Below are 16,928 nucleotides of genomic sequence, written 5' to 3' on the forward strand. Positions count from 1 at the left end.
AGCGATGGGCTGGCCCTGCGTGGAGGGACAGCATCGCCGCACAGCCCCCACTCCCTCCCCTCCCCCTCCCCCCCCCCCCCCCCCCTCCCCACAGCTCCCGGCCACTCCCAGCTGGTGTCAGCCCACAAGAGGGAGGACAGGGAGGAGTTGGGGCCTCTGCAGGGTCCACCAAGACATGTGACGACTTGTAACGAGGGTCGTCATAAAACTTACCCTGATGACGGTGTGACATGCGCCAGCACGCCTGTCTCAGCACCGTCCCTGGGAGCCCCCGAGCCGGGCCCAGCAACCAGCTGCCTGGGACTTTGTGGGGCTTGGGGGCTCAAGAGGGTATGGCTGGTGTGGGCTTGGGGAACTGAGCCCTTTGTCCCGGTGGCAGCGGCAGCTCTGCACGGGGGCGCCCACACCAGACACGGCCTTCGGTTGGGGCTGAGTAGTTTGTTCCGAGACAGAAGGCCTCCGAGTGACGGTGGTGACAGCAGCCCCCAGGGCAGCGGGTGATCAGCGGGTGCGAGGCGGTGCTGAGTACGCCTGTGCTGCCGCCCTCTGTCTGCACAGGGGGGACTGCCTCCCCAGGGGAGCTCGGGCACCTGTGGAGGCCGTGGGGCCTGCATTCCGTGGGGTGAGAAGAGCTTTCATCCACCACTGCCCAGGGAGCTCACTCCTTGTTCTAGAACCCTCCAGTGAGGCAGGCACCACGAGCCTCTTCATTTAGCCTGTGGGGAGGCACCGAGCACTTCACCCAAGCTTTGAAGGTCAAAAATCGAACAAAAGTGGTCTGACCCGAAGCACACCATCCTACCCCCCTCCCTGCTTCTCTCCCCAAATGGAACTTGAAAGAGGATGCGTTTCTTCTCCCCCGCACCCCGAATCCTCAGGTGCCCGCCGCCCGGTGTGTTCAGGCCCCGCACAGACGCCGAGCTCTCCCAAGGGTGGCGGCTCCGGAGCATGGGACACTCAGCTGAGGGCGGTGCCTGTGACCTGTGGGTCCTCTCCGTGTGCCCCAGGTCAAGGGCCATCCTCTGATGACACCTGGGAAGGACACCACAGACTTGAGGGACTTCACCAGGGAACCCATCCATCTCTGTAGGGTGGCCCCCTTCATCCAGGGCCAGCCACCTGACCAGGTGCGTGCCTAGGGCCTGAGCAGGGCCGCTGGTGTCTGGGCCCCACGAGAAGCTGCCTTCATGGAAACCCAGGCCAGGGTGTCTATCACCCGTGTCATTTACCCAGCCTCCCCCCACCCTGTGTTAACCAGCCAGCTCGGTCTCGTGCCTCTGGCTTCAGTCCTTGTGGGGAAACCGACCGGGAGTGGGAGTCTGTGGCTAAGAGGCAGCCCTCCCGCCCACTCTGAGCTGCTGTAGCTAAGCCGGGCTCTGTTCCCCGGACCTGTGCCGGGTGCTTTGCTTTGCTTGTTTTGTTAAAAATAGAAGAGCTTGTGTGCACACCCCCTGGCTGGCAGTGGACTCGGGGAATCTTTCGGCAGGGAGGGAGGGCGGGGCCTGCAGAAGGGGCTTCACAGACGCTGGGGGTGGGGGCCAAGGTCAGCACCAGCAGCCGAGCTGTGTTGACCGTACTTGACCTTGATAGAAACCGAGTAGAAGGGCACGTCCCCTCCGTGGCCTTCCTCCCCACACCCTGTGACCATGTAGTGACCGTAACAGCAGGTGCACCCTGACGGAGGGGCACTCACGGGAGCCCCGGCCGGTTCTGACCGAAACCACCAAGGTCGTCCCAGTGTGGGAGCGTCTGACAAACCGTCACGGGCATGAGGAGCCTCGGGAGACAGAACTGCGTGCGGAGTGGCACCCTGGGAGGGGTCCTGGGGCGGAAAAAGGACGTCGGGGGAGACGATGGCCCTGTGGGGGCGGAATGGGCATTAGTGCCAGGCAGGCTGTCCTACTGTGTGATGTGTGTCTCACGTGTGCAATGGGCCTTTTCCACACAGCTTTTCTGTGGATCTGAGTCTGTTCTGAAAGGAAGAGTGTGTTTAAAACACACGGGGACGGCCACTGGGTGGGTGGGTGGCATGGGGTTCATGCCCCCTGCCCTCTGCACCCACGCTTGGTCACGCAGCGCAGCGACCCTGGCTGGGGTCTGGGTCCTCCTCTCCCCGGCCTCTGGCCGCCCAGTTCCTCAAAGCCCAGCGCCCGGGGCCCAGCCCCTCCGGGTCAGGCCGGAGCCTGTCTCCTGCCCACAGCGCCTTCTTTGTTTTCCTGGACCCAGTGCTCAGAGGTGAGCTGCTCTCCTGGCCAGCGGGGGAGCTGGTTTCCAAACGCTAACACGATCGTCTCTTTGCCAGGTGAACTTGAGAATGGGAACAGAGCAGTGGGGACAATGGGCCCGTTTATAAGCTGCTCTGCAACGCCGAGGCCGGGGAGTTAGGCTCGGGTTGGGGGCGGGGAGAGGTGTTCGTGGTGGTGGCCCCGGGGCCCTGCCTGTCCTGTTATCCACTCGGGCCCGGGGGTTGCTGCGTGGGGAACAGGTGAGACCGTTTACCCCGAGGACAGTTAAGTAGAGCAAGTGCGGAGTGGACACGGCCACGCCAAGCTGTCTGCCCTTTCAGCTGTCTCGTGCTTACACCACACACTGGCACCGCAGCCCGGCAGCCAGCACGGGCACTTGGTGGGCCCGGGCGAGTCGCGGAGTGTGCCCACGCACACAGCCCGGGCTCTGCGCTCGAGTCAGTGCTCTTCGGAGGGAAGGGGTCTCACAGGACCCAGCGTCAGGGAGCAGGCAGACCCGCCTTGGCCCGCCCAGCCCGTCTCAGATCTGTGTGCACGGGCGTCGCCGGGGGTCTGGTTAGAAGGCCGGCTCAGACCCAGTAAGTCTGGAGGAGGGGGCCGCTGGTCCGGGGACGGCACTCTGAGTAGCAGGGGCCCCGGTCAGCAGAGGCGAGGCCTGGGCTGGGAGTGGCGTGGCCTCCAGGAGATGGGGCCCCTGCTCTGTGCCTTGGGGCCTGGGTCTGAGGTTTCATCAGACAGATAGATCAGGAGATAAGCCTGACCGTGAGTATAGGGCTGAGAGTCGGCTGGAAAGGGACAAGAGAGCGGTGAGGGGAGCGGTGGTGTGGGGAGGGGTCCTCGGTGGTCTGCGTCTGCCCACGTCGGGACTGGACCTGGAGCTGCTGCGTGGGCTAAGTGCGAATTATTCGCTCTCCCCAGGTCCCCCCCTTTGGAGACAAGCAGGTAGGCCAGGGAGGGAGCCAGGCTCCTCCACACCTGCAGGCGGGACAGGTGGCATGTCTCAGGTGACGTGCTCGCCCTTCAGACCAGAGTTCACGGCGCTTCCTGTGCTGGGTGAGCACCCTCGGGGTGCTTGTGAGCATCCAGTGTCGCCCTTCCCCTGAGATGTGGCAAAGGGCCAGACGGCCGCTTTGGTGTCCAAAGTACCCCTGGAATCACTCATGAGCCCTTCCCTGCAGTCTGGGCTCTCCAGAAGGCCCTTCGCCTCGACACCCCGCTTCCCAACTTCCCAGGCCTTCTGACCGGGCCCCGAGTGAGACTCACAGCACCTTTCGTTTGGCACCCACGGCATCCCCTGGGAATCGCTCCGGGCGGGTGCGAGAAAACACACTTCGGGTCCCTTCCTCCCCCTTCGGGAGGAGCCAACTGTGCGGCATGTGCAGGGTTTTTCTAGAAAAGGCAGGTGCTAGACTCCCAGGGGGGTCTTCATTCCTTTTAAGGCCGTGGTACAGAGAGTGGGGTGGCCGCCATGGCCCCGGGGACGCACGGGGGTTTGCACTTGTCCACATCACTCGTGGGCTGTGGACATCGTGCATTTCCTCACTCCATCTCACAAGGCTTGGTCACTCACTCATTCGTTCATTAAGCGTTGGCGAGCCTGAGAAATTGGGGTGTCAGGGTGGGTGGCAAAATGCAGGGTCCTGGGCACTGACCCACTGCCCCCACCATGGACCGTGTAGCCCCCGAGGCTGCCTGGGCCTGCGCCCAGCCCTTTGTGCCCCCAAGAGGTGCGGTGAGCTCTGGTTGGCTCCTTCTTTGTGGCAGGCGTCCTTCCCTTAAGCCCGTGCAGAAAGTTCTTTTGTTCCGCAGAATTGGCGTGACCAAATCGACGTCGCGGCCAAACAGGATGTGGCCTGGGTGGCTCCTGACTTCCAGCTGCCGATGGCTCTTGTTTTCAGATGCCTCGAGAGGGACAAATCGCCCACCACGGGCTGCTTCCAGGCCTCAGGGGGCAGCGCAGGGCTGATGGGGAGAGGCTGAGGCCTGCCCACCCCACCGCCCACGCCCTACTTACCGGGAAGGGAGCGGGCAAGGGGTGGGGCCATTTCTGGGAGCTGTATCCAGCCTGGGAGGAACTGGAGTGTGACTCCAGAGTGAGGGCTGCCAGGTAAAAGCTGGAGGCATGTGAGTTTGATTCCGCCGGGAGTGAGAGAAGGGTTTCCAGGTGGGGCCACGCTTCTAGGTCGGAGCTGCTCTGTTCTTTGTGGGGCGGAGCGGGGCGAGTGCACGGGGGTGGGGGCGCTTTCCCAGGCCCCACCGTGCGCAGGGCACCTGTCCTGACGATTCCATGGGGTACCAAAGAGCCAAGCCATGGGGTCGCTGAGTCTTAAGCTATGAATAATACTTGAAGATATTTAGAATGAGCAGAAACATCACAAAAGCTGTGAACAGCCCTCTAAACACTTGTACAGCCACTGCCCCAGCCAAGAAGTGGACCTTCACCCTTGACGTTGAAGTTCCTGGGGCCCCTGCCCCGCCCATGTCCTTCCCATCTGTCTCCCCAGGGTGTGTTCAGTCCGGCATCACCAAGCTCCCAGGCAGTCCCCGTCTTGAACTGTGTGGCTGTCGTTTTCTTGCATTTACTTAGTTTCACCCCGGAGCAATAGACCTGTGACACTATGCAACGTCACTTGTTCCTTACGTTTATCACCTCTGTGTGAGTGGAACTGTGTCCCATTTGTGGCTGGCCAGCTCTCCTGTGGCCCCTAAACCCCCCTCCCCGTAGTCACACCTGTGGGGTTCCTGCCCTGAGAGTGGCTGGCCCGGCCACCTGCTTCTAACAGACAGAAGCCACCAGACGGGAGGGAGGCCACTCCAGGACTCGATTAAGAAGGGGACCTTGATTTTCTGCCTTGCTGGTTTCAGTGGGGCAGGCGGCCACACAGAGCGCCCCAGTGGCAGAGCCGAGGCCCCCAGCTGCTGCGTTTTGGGGGGCGTCTGGTCCGAGGGGTCTGGGCAGGCACCTGACAGGTGTCTAATTTCCGCTTTCTGTACTGTTGGCCCTAAACCTGTGCTTACTGGCTCTTCTGGTTTCTTTTGATGCAAAGATCTTTTTCACGGTTTTGGCCCATTTTTCTTAGTGAATTGTAATTCTTTGAATTTTCTGGAAAAGGCAGAATTTCTTGGCCACAGGCATCGAGAATGCTGCCTCCCAGTTTGTCTCCTGGCCACGTGGGCTTTAGAAGTCCAATGAGGCCCGTTCTGAACCCTGTCCCGTGGGGACACTCTGCAGGCTTGTTTTCAAGGTGTTCCCGGTCCTGGCCCGTGGCCCCCTCCTCCTTGGCGTCGTGCCTGGGAAATGGGCTCCCACTTTTCCTGATGCTTTGACGCTGCCTCCTGAGGCGGAGCCAGCGCCCTCTGTCCGTGCTCTGTGGCCCGCCCGCTGGTCTGGGAGCGCTTTCCTGGGCAAACACCGCGGTTTGGTTTCTCCGTCACTTTGGAGAACCTGTGAGTCAGCATCGCACCTTGGGCCCCGCCCTCCAGCCCTCTGCATTTTGTGGCAGATCCCTGGTGGTGCCGGCTCTGCCCTGAAGGAAGGAAGGAATGCGGTGTCTGGGGAGAATGTGCCCAGCCACTGAGAGCGAACACATTCCTGGAGAAAGTTAAAATTAGAAAGAGCGGCTCCATTTCCTGCCCGTCCTCGATCCTGGGTTGGTGTTTGTTTTCACGGGGATTCTCAGGGCACCAGCACAGGAGGTGAAGTCACGGTTTCGGCATGGAGGGGGACCTGTTTCCATGGCGATCTTTGTTGTCGAGGGCCTGGGCTTTGTTTGTGAATTCCTGTAGAACTAGGCTGGAAAGGAAAAAGAATATTACTGAAACAACCCCTTTTCCCAGCTAGCAGGAAAGATTTTCTTTTTTTTTAAAGTGCTGTAATGAGAAGGGACCCTCGTGGCGAGTGCCCCTTTGTTAGTGAACTCAGAGAGGGGTGGACATGAGCCCCGCGGTGAACTCGGCTCCAGATCCCACCCCACCCCCCGCCCCTGGGCCATCTCCTACCTCTGCCCTTGAGACTACAAGTTTGGGAAACCCCTCGGAGAGGCACAGTGTGGCGGGCACCTCGGGCCACCAGGGTTAGCAGGTGAAAGTGCAAAGACACCAGGTTCATTTGAGTACCTGGGGTGCACGTGCACGCACAAGAAAGTGTTGTGTATCTACAGTTCGAATTCCCTGGAGACCCTCACCGCACCCCCTTCCCTGGCAGCACTGTGTGGTCCTTGGTTTGGGTTTCTTGTGGTGCCTGGGCCCCTCAGGTGAGCAGGGCCATCATCGCCTGCCCCTGTGGGCTGGCGGCCCTTGTGGGCAGACCTGTGGCTTCGCTGGGTCTGTCGGCTCTGTGTTTGAACACGTCTTCCAGCTGGCTGCTCTCCCTGCCCTGGCGAAGGCTGCTCTCCCTGCCCTGGCGAAGGCTGCTCTCCAGAACCTGCTGTGCCTGAGGGCAGGCCCTGACCTCCTGGTGGGTCTGATGCAAGGCCCAGGGGCTGGGAGGCACTGGGGAAATGTGAGCGCTCATCAGAGACTCACCTCTGCAGAGTTGAGGGCGGGAGTCCCTGCGGGCCTTGAGGTCACCTACACCGGCCTGCCCAGAAGTGCTGTCCTTCAGTGGGCCTGAGAGGTGGCACTGATACCTGGAGTCCTGGTGCGTGGGGGCTGGGGCTTGAAGGAGAGTCTGAGGAGGCACTCCCTGCAGGAGGGGATGGGGTGTGCGTGTAGGGTGAGGGTGGGCACCTGACTTGTCCACAGTTGAAGGCATTTGGCAGGGGGTGCTGAGGAGGCTGGAGGTGCAATAGGGCCTGAGTGGGGAGAGCCCTGAAACTGGCAGGTGGCAGGTCGCAGCAGGAAGCAGGCGCGTTGCGTTCCTGAGCAGAGAGGGATGGGCCAAAGAGCAGCGAGCGAGGTGGTGGGCTTCAGGGAGAGATGCACCTGGGACCACGTGGGGCGCAGACCCGAGGGCAGACAGGGACCGGGGACTCTGTTTCATGTTCAGGAGCCGGGCCCTGCTAATGAATGGAGCACCTTAACTGGGGGCTGGGATGCAGCAGCGCATGAGCCAGGTGGGCTCCTGGGCCAGGACCGAGCATGTTCACCTGGCAGAGCCGGCGCTCTGATTGCTTCAGGAGGTTCTGTAGCAATTTCCTGAGTGCCTGCTATGTTCCAGGTAGTCCAGGTGAGCCACCTGCCTTCACAGAACACTCATTCTGGTAGAGAAGAAGGAAAATGAACAAACGCTAGACAAGGAAATGTCGAGAGTGACGCATGAGGCTGAGGGGAGGGGGTGGGGCGTGAGGCGTGCTGGTTTTGGCTGGGAGTGTGGCAGGCTGACCAGCAGCCTCCAGAGACACGCTCGACCTGAGCCTTACGACCTGTGGCTGTTGCTCTGTGTGGCAACAAGGACTTTGCAGGTGTGTTTCCTTTAAGGATCTTGAGATGGAGAGATTACCCCGGATCACCCAGAGGGCCCCTAACTATAGTACAGTGACAAATGTCATTTCAAAAGAAGATCTTACTACAGAGAAGCCCACGTGGTGACGGAGACCAAGGTTAGAGCGATGGGCTTTGGAGGCGGAGGGAGGGACCCCCAGCCAGGGCTCCGATGCCACCGGAAATGGCAGCCAAATGGATTCTCCCTTTAGAGCCCATGCCCTGGCGACGGCCCGTGAAACTGGCTTCAGATTTCTGACCTTCAGACTGGCCAGAGTAAATTCGTGTTTCAAGTCACCGAGTGGGTGGCAATTTGTTAGAGCAGCCCTCGGGAAGGGGGGGACACAGAGGTCAGGGGTTGAGGAGGTGACATTCGAGCAGAGCCCCTTGGTGTCAGTGACTCACAGTGCACTCAGGAGGCCGGTGGGCGCCTGCTGCGTGGGTTCCAGGCCCAGCTGAGGACCGGGAGTCCCCCGGGAGCCAGGAGCTCTGAGGGCCTCCAGCCTGGCCTCCAGCCACAGGGAATTTGTGTATTTTTAATGTAAAAATGTCAGTGGCGGTATAAATAAATACCCTTTGCTTTTCTCCAGATTTAGTTGGGTGTAAGTGCATCTTATTGATGAAACAAGGTACTTCCTTGGCTCTCTAAATTGGGAGTTTTCTTTCTGCGGAGCCGACCAGGAATCGTACTACATGGCACGGCTGTGTTTGTGTCCTGGCCAAAGGCCCGGCGTCCATTGCCGGCCTCACGTGGCCGTCTCTTCTGGTCGGGGACTTTCCCAGACGCCGGGCTGGAGACGAGGACTCGGGGGCTGCTATTCTGGGGAGAGGTGGCCTCCTGAACTGGGAGCGGGGATCTGGGAAAGTGAGGTGGGGGAGGGGGGAGCAAAGGCCGGGTGGGTGGCCGAGCTCGTGGTCACTGTGACTGCTGAGGGGACCCTCTTAGAATCATCCCTCTGCAGGACAGGAGGCCGGAGCACAGAGGCCTGGGCGCTGGGGGCAGGGGGTGCTGCAGACCCCACGCCCCACTTGGTGTCTACACCGTGTGGTCTTCACTGGGTCCAGACTCAACGGGTCCCCGGGTCCAGAGGAAGGCAGGTTCCAGCCCCATCCCGGTCTGCGTGATTGTCGGCCATCGGCGAGGCAGAAGGTGCTCAGGTCAAGAGGAAGTTCACATGTGTTGGGGGGCAAGGGGGGCACAGAGACAGACAAAAGGGGGGGTTTAGCTTCTGTGCATGGTGGCCTCTCCTGACACCTCTCGGGAGTCCCATCCGCCGAGGGGCCCCTCCCCTGGGTCCCAGGAGTCCCTCTCTCTCTTTGCTCTGTGTGAGAGCAGCTTTACATCCCGGTGTCTGCCATCTAGGTGCCTGCTTTTCCCTCCACCCCAGAGAGCAGGGCACAGGGGCTGGCTTAGCTCGCCGGTCCCTCTGTTGGTCACGGGGAACGGAGCCCAGGGAGGACGCGTGAGAGGGCGAAGGGACGCGCTGTGCCAGCCTCGTGTCCCTCAGAGCTAGAGGGGCACCAGCCCAGACGGTTGGCTCTGTGTTTGTAGTCAGGGACGGTGGCTTGTGATGAAGGTAGGACCCAGTCAGGATCCGGAGCAGTCCCCGGCAGGGACATGGCCCTGGGGGGAGGAGGAATGGCGGACAGAGCCCGCCTCTCCTGTCGCTTAATAACTGACCAGGACCCGGTTCCACTCGACTTCCAGCCTGTGCCTGGAGCTCGGGGTCCTGGGGAGAACCGAGAGCCTTGCCACACAGCTGGTGCCCTTTGCCCAGCTTTGCTGGTGGCAGGGCTGCTGGTCTCCCACCCCCGTGACGACCAGTGGAAGCGCCTCCCAAGACGCACACCGCGCCAGGGCTCAGCCGGCCTGTGGACAGCCTCGTTCGAGTCTGCATTCTCTAATTTAATAAAGAGCAACAGGTTTTTTTGGGGGGGGCTGTTTGCATCTTTTAAAATGTCTTGTTTAGAAAGTAGGGTGTTCCCTGAGGTTGGGGGACTGCCTTGCATTTCTGGCTAACATGGCACTCGTCTTGATGAAGAGAGTAGAAACGCAGGATCCATTTGGGGGACGTATTTAGAAATACGGAATGCTCCGCTTGTAACTGCGTTCAGGTCTCGGGACTCAGGAACTGTTGCTTCCCGCCATCTGACCGGGTGCTTTGAGGGCGTGGGCGGCCGCTCGGAGGGCTGCACCCGCCGCAGGAGCCGACCAGGACTTACCCGATGATCTGATAAAATCGGTGTTCTGCCCTGCACCGCACAGCATTGGCCAGGGCTTCTGAACGGTGACGGTTTCCTCAGTGCTGACAGCACCGCAGACCAAGGCCATGTCTCCCCTTTGCACCGCTTGGCAGGGAGGGGGCTCCTGAGGGCCTCCGTCTGGTGTGAGTCGGGCGTGGAAGAGAATTTGGGATTTGAGCCTGGGTGGGTTGCATTTTTCCCTCTCTTGCCCCTTTCACGTTGCTAGGGTAAGAGGTTGCCAGGGTGAAGAGATGACCCCCCGGAAGGAGAATCCAAGAGGTCAGGTGGCTGGTGGTCCTGCTCCAGGACAGCTCTCCCTGCAGGGCATCCGAGGAGGGGTTAGCTGGGGATTTGGGAAGAGAGGCACCGGCCTTTGGAGGCCACACGTGTGGGGGGGGGACCCCGGTGACAGCACTGACGTGCTGCTGCCCACACCGCCCGTGGATGAGGAGGCAGGCGGTCATGGCAGTCAGCGACGGGGCCGGCGTTGGAGTCCGTGTCCAGGCGGGATTGTCGGGGGGCTGTTGGCTCTGGGCCTTCTCCCAAGACTCACCCAGAAAGTCCCTGCGCCTGGTCCAGGCAGGGTCTTGACCTTCTTCCTACTCCAGCAGACGGGAAGTTTTGTGACTTCGGTCGTGGAAGAAGGAAGGGAGGAAGGGTGAGACTGGGACCCTGCCCGGCATCTTACTCCCTCCCTCGGAGACTTCCTGTCTCACCGCAACCTGCTCAGTCATCCTTTGTTTGCCTTGCACTTGACCGTGATTCTGTGTATCGGAGTCAGGGGCTCAGGCTTTGCCTACCCCGAGGAGAGGGTGATCCCAGCCCCCCACCTCTTGATAGTGGCCCTTCGCTGAAACCACTGAGCCCTGGTTCTCCTGTTTGCTGACCTGCCCGTACCAGTGGTTGCCAGCATGTGGTCCAGGGACCAACAGCATCACCCTCACCAGGCAGGGAGGGAGAGATGCTCGTTCTCAGGCCCCCACCCCCACCTCTGGGGATAGAGACCGGCTTTGTTTCAGTGAGAGTCTGCCAGGCGAGGTGTCTGCTTGTGGGACGTTGAGACCCCCTGCCGCACTCAAGCGTGGGGGTGTCGTGGGGCTTCTGCTGCGTGTTGGCACTCTGTCTGGTCTTGCATCTGTCGAGGAAGGAAAAGGCAGGGAGCCTGCCCTCGCGGTGACCCTCAGGCACTGGTGGGAAAGAGGAAAGGAAAAAGCCTCGTGAAGTGGGGACACTCTTGCATGCTGGGGGGCCCTGTTTTCCACTTGAGGGGACTGAGGCCCCGAGCCCAGGTAAGGGACGTAGCACAGGTCACGAAGCTGGTAAGGGCAGCGCTAACGTGAAACCGATGGGGTGACTCGGAGCCATCTCAGACCTCCTGCCTTCCCAGGCCGCCTCCCCCACCTGGACCTCCTCACGCAGCTCCTGACGACTGCTGCCCCTCACTTAGTCACGGGAGAAGGTTCCGAGTCGGAATCAGAAGTCAAAGGACTTCTCCGGGAAGGTCTCCTTCATCAGCTCTTAAGTGGCGATTGGCCAGGACCCTGGCCTTGAAGCTCCCGCCCGCCGCCGGAGCCCAGAACTGGAGCCGGGTCCGACCGGGGAAGTCCCGGAGCAGCTGGTCAAAGGCTGGATGAACAGTGTTTTATTTTGTTTTGCTTTTTTAAAATAGGGAAACAGCACAGTAGATGTTTACCTCCCGGTCTCCCCAACACTGGGTGGAGGCCATTTCTGGGTGTCGTGCAAGGCCACAGTGGCGTCTTTCGTGACTGAACAAGCGCACTGCGTCCTCCGACTTCCAGTTTACCTGGAGCAGCAGCACGAGGACCCTGCGAGAACACCGAGCTCGGGGTCCCCCAGTTCTACTCCTCCCTCCTTCAGGGTTCACTCGGCCCATGTGCCAGGCCGTGCTCGGGGTTCACCGCTGTCCTTCTTTCCGAAATGTTCCATTCGGGTTGTCGTGGAAGCTGCTGTGGTCTCACTTGTGGCTTGTGGCCATTCGTTCGTGTAAAAGTAAATACATAACAATTTCTATGACAAGGCACAGCCCACAGGAGGAGGAGGAAGCAGTCTTCGGGCCATAGGTGTAGGTGTCCACATACTCGAAAGGGCACAGCTCACACCTGCTGCCTCGCCCAGGGAGGAAGCTCGGTCAGAAACACAGGCCGCACAGGGACCCAGACCGCTGACTTGATACACGGCGGGTCCCAGGTAGGAGCCCGCAGCTGCAGGGAGGGAAGGGACACACACACACGCCCCTGGAGGAGAGATAAGTGAACCGGTCCTGTGTTCTGCCTAAGAAAATTTCACCACCTGAACGGGGGAGATGCCAGACGCTCTCACGTGGCCGTGTCATCTGCCACGTCCCAAAATACTGTTTCCATGAACCGTTTCCACGGTAGCATTGGCAGCCTTGAACATAAAGGCCGTTGCCCGTTTACCCAAAAACATTCCCAATTTTGTAGATGGGTTGTTTCCCGGTTTCTACCGTGAGCCGTGAAAAACTCAGGGTCCGAGGCAAAGCCGTATAGTCCAGGTTGGTCCTGAACGTCACCTTTATAGGAACCTGTGCTTGTCGAGTGTGGGGGCCGGGGGTCCCCTGTGTGCCGACGCACTGGATTGGACACGGGCCGAAGTTCGCCTCTAGAAGAGGGCGAGGATTTGTGGGGTCCCGCTTTCCCCTCTCGTTCTGCTGTGGCACTTTGAGACATGGGCAGGGGGTGGGGAGAGACCCCAGCCCTGAAGTGAGCAGACGCAGGCTGTGGGGGCCATTGTGGGGGGAACCATGTGGGTGCTGCCTTGAGGCACGGCGCTGCAGCGAGGACCAGCGCTGGGGTGAGGGTTGGGGGGGCTGACCCAGGGCCACTGACAAGTGAGGGGCGTACAGAGAGCGTGTGCTGAAGTTGGCAGACTCTTCCGAGCGACCCGGCAGCTGCGTCCAAAGTAAACACTCGATGGGTGGACAATGGCCCGTGTCCTGTGTCTTGAGCATCCTGTCCCCAGCCCCCATTTTCCCACCTCCTTCGGACCCCATCTTTTGTCGTGGCAGGAGTGTTTCCTCACGTTGCTGCCTTTTCCGAGGAGTTCCCGGCTGGGATGCTGCCCTTCCCCTCTGCGCAAGGGTTGTCTCGAGTCACTGTACCTTTGGGAGGTCTGCATGGACCGTGGGACGAACTGTATCCACTCGAGATGGTCCTGCCTGCTGGACATTTCCTTCCCCCCCCTTGCCTTTCTGTGCATCTGGGATTCATTTTACTGGTGAAACCCCTGGGGGAACGGTGGCCTGGAAACCAGCCAGCCCAGCATCTCGGGGGAGCACCCGGCCTTCTCCCGATGTTCCTTTTAATTGCATGTGAAAGATTTACAGGGAGGATGGGCTGTCATGGGCTGGAGGAGGGGACACCCCCGTCCCCCGTTGCCGGCCCGGTGGCCTTGATGTAGCAAGGTGCCCAGTGCAGAATTCCCACCTCCTGTTCCCCAGCCTGACCAGGTCTGGGAAAACCAGAGCCCGGAGACCCTCTCCCGATGCAGGGAGCTTTCAGGGGATGCGCAGGGTGGGTGACCTTCAATGCCACTCCTCTCCTGTCATTGTCAAACTTGTTTAGGGAATCTGTCACAGACGTGGACTCTGTACTTAGCACGTTAGTGCCCTGTGACTTTAACCGCCTCCTCGAGACCCCACCCCGGGGGGAGGAAGCCCCACTGCCTGCAGGTGGCAGGGATGTGCGTTTAGGGCTCTTCCACTGAGCTAACACCACCAGTGTTGGCAGCGGAAGGAGCAGCAGGAGGGGGACGCCGCACCGCTGGGCAAGAAGTGCCAGAAAAAGGCCTCATCTCTGACCAGGCTCCCCGGAGAGCAGTCATGGTGCCTGAGGCCTGCGGGGACCTGAGGGGACACACGGCAAGGGAGGGGCTGCCTTGGAGTCCCAGGAGCTCCCACCCTGGGGGCCTTTCCTTGAGAGTGCTGGGAGCAAATGAGGGTCCGTCTGCCTTTTCGCCCTGCGTGGAGCCCCAAGGGGCAGCTCCAGGACGGGGTCCTGCAGGCCCGCCCCCTCCCCCGCCCACGTGAGTGCAGCTGCCCCACTGTGGACGAGCCTCGGATGGGAAGCAGAGGAGATGCGGGTTTGGAGCTGAACAAACCTAAATCTCAGTCACGGTTCCCTTGTTGTCTTGCAGTGTGCCCCTTCTTTTCGGGATGGAAGGCTGGGTCCCAGGACTTTGCCTCTGACATCGGGAGCTGGTGGCCTGTGGCAGGTGAGCTGTGTGCACGGAGTGTTGGAGTGAGTCGCCGCACCTGGGCCGGCTGCGTGGCGGCCGCTGTGTCCTGACCGAGGTGCACAGGTGCTTGTGGGGAGGTGAGCCCTGGGCACATGCAGAGCAGCGCAGAGGAGAGAAGCAGCTTGCGGAAGCTTCCGGTGGCCCCTGACCCTCTCCCTCATGGCCTGTTTTCACGGGACGGTCAGAGGTCACCGGTGCGCTAGACACCTCAGTGTTCCCCAAACAGCCCCTCATTCCCATTTCCTCTCTGCGGCTCCCCCTCTGTGGCTGCCCCTGGAATGTTCTCGCTCTACCCAGAACCAGATGGAGCCCAGGTCGGCTGCCCTGTCGTGTTTGCACAAAGGACTGTTCTCACAACGTAAGATGTCACCAGCTCCTGAACAGTGGCCAGCAGTGACGACAGAGATGGGGCCTGAGGGAGCGCCAGGTGGCCCTGCCGTTCCAGGTCGCCCCCACTGGGCCCTGGGATAGCACCTGCCCTTGGAGTACAATAGCACAAAATGTTAAAGGGAAGCACCGTGGTGCCCCTGAGGAACACCTGAGGCGGCTGGCACCTGCAGCAGAGCGGGAGGGTAAATGACATCCTGGTGGAAAGTTCATGGCTGTTTTCTTGGCTGCCCTTGCTGTTCTCTGGCAATGGAAGGAAACTGCCTTTTGTAAAGTCAGTTACGCTGGAGCGTCTCCGTCATTGGTTCCAGCCTTCCTGTGCTTCAAACGACAACGAAGCGCCCCGCCCCCGGGCTAAAGGATGGTGGGCAGAACTAAAATGGACATTTGCATAAGGCTGGGGTGTGGGGAGACTTGAGGGCAAGCTGCTCCGGGCTGCTTCCTGGAGGCTCACGGTTGAGCGAAAAAAGCCCCTCCCAGTCGAGTGGGGGCCACTGCAGTTACTTGGGGTTCTTCTTTCAACGCACAACTCTCTCTGCTCAGGGGAGGGGGGGAGGAGATTGGATGTCGTCCCAACTTTCTCCACATCTGTGTTCGCCAGGATCTGCCTGTGCTCTAGGACGGAAAGAATGCTCGGGATGTCTTCGGGTGGGACCGGGGGGCTTTGAGGAGGGAAGAATTTGGGGGGCGGGGGCCGTGCTTGGTCCCAGAGCCCATCCCTAGTGCGCGGAGGTCCTGGAGACTTAAAATACTTCTGCCGCAGGTCTTGCCTTATAAGTGCAGCCCCCTGGCCCGGAGGCTGCGGTCTGTCTGGGTGGCGGTGAAACCCGGAGAAAGGCATCCACATTCCTGGCATTCTTCGGGCCTGGCGTCGGCCGGAATGCTGGGGGTTTTGAAATCAAACACAAGAATGCAGCACGGTGCCTCTCTGTAGATAAACCTGAGAGAACCGGTGGGCTGTGCTTCAAGACTTCCTGTCTGACCCCACGGCTCGCCCAGAGCAGGCCCCTCCTGGGCTGGACGGAGGGAGATTCGTGGGGGCCCTGCCTGGGGCCCCTCTCTGGCTCCCCCAGTTCCCTGGGTGTCATTTACGTGGTTTGCTTTTCCTGGCACTGAGCCAGACTTAGGAGAGTGGCAAGACTTCTGGGAAGGAAAAATGGGAGGGAGGGGGGCGGGCCTGGCCCACTGGAGGTGAGCCAAAGCCGCCTCCGACTCCATCCTGGCATAAAGGACTCCTGGGAGCCTGGGGAGGGAGGTGCACCTTTACCTGCCTGGGGATGGCGGAGTGGGTCCCTGTCCCAGCATCTGAAGTGGCCATCGCAAAACCGGTGTCTTAACATATTCAACCACCTTTTGTGGCTTTCCCCTCAGAGAACATAACTGCATGTTTTCTTTCTGTTTCTTAATATTCAAGACCTGATTTTTCTCAGGTTCATTGGGAGATGTACCTTCCCAGGGTTTCAAGTTCTACATCGAGTTTTGCCTGTGCCTGGTTTTGTGATTTGCATGTAATTCTTGCAGCTGGGGGTCAGGTTTAAGCTGTTAGAGGTCCGCTATTAATCGCGGCCAGAAGGAGTTTATCAGGTGCCCTCGCACGCTGCTGCTGAAGGTGATGGGCCGAGTGAGGGGCGGGAAGGAGCGGACCCCAGCGCCCTCCACGTGAAGACCAGTGTGAATGGCTCACGTAACTGGAAGTGATAGAATTTGGCCCGACAGCGTGATCCCCCGCAATGCCAGTCAAGGCCAGAGCTTGGGGGGTGCCCAGCCTGTCCCCACAGCTGCCCAGCTCAGGACACTTCAGCTGAGCGCCCTCTGCAGGCTGTGCCTGCTGCAGCCCAGGGCACTGTGTGTCCTGCGCACCTTACATCTGAGAAGAGGCTCAGAGTTCAGGACCAGAGGACTGTGACTAACGGGAGGCCAAGACCAGGCCCGTGGCCCGCCTTTGTGAGCCCCAAGCTGCTCCTGTCTTGCCGCCTCCCTTTCCCAGCGCCCGGAAGGGCCCAGGAGCTCCGTGGGCAGCCACCCCAAGGCCGGCACCAACCAGCCCTGACGGCGTTCGGGCCCCAAACATGCGCCGCTCAGCTGATTTCTAGAGTGAAAATAAGCAGGTGAAATTAAGTTCTGTTCTCTTAGACTGTACATTGACGTGAACGTCAAGGGTATAGTTAAGAAAAGAGTTGGATAATCTCAAAGGATGGGGCCCGTCAGCTTCCTGGACTCGTCTGCACTCTGCAGGGGTGGCCGGGCAGACACCCTCTGTCTGGACCGCGTGGAGAGTCACTGACAAGTTTTCGTTGTCCTGGGGTGTTTTTCAGACGGGGGTCTCCAAACGCTCCTGACTGTGAACTTTGTGTA

General features: G+C 60.3%; 1 protein-coding gene across 6 annotated transcripts in view; it reads left to right on the top strand.

Moving 5' to 3' along the window:
* SH3BP4 (SH3 domain binding protein 4) overlaps positions 1-16,928 on the top strand; it is a 66,329-nt gene that overhangs the window by 18,263 nt on the left and 31,138 nt on the right. For 3 of the 6 annotated variants that reach the window (XM_037161393.2, XM_037161392.2, XM_037161390.2), the window contains exon 2: positions 14,085-14,162. The exons of 1 other annotated variant lie outside the window; for it this stretch is intronic. The gene's annotated coding sequence lies outside the window, so the exon portion shown is untranslated. Of the gene's footprint in view, positions 1-7,677; positions 7,787-14,084; positions 14,163-16,928 lie in introns of those variants that run through there. 2 more of the 6 variants (XM_053655234.1, XM_037161394.2) reach the window with 1 other exon arrangement.

This window comes from Artibeus jamaicensis, unplaced genomic scaffold (genome assembly GCF_021234435.1).
Source record: "Artibeus jamaicensis isolate MK-2021 breed Jamaican fruit bat unplaced genomic scaffold, CSHL_Jam_final contig_944, whole genome shotgun sequence".
NCBI classification, from domain to species: domain Eukaryota; kingdom Metazoa; phylum Chordata; class Mammalia; order Chiroptera; family Phyllostomidae; genus Artibeus; species Artibeus jamaicensis.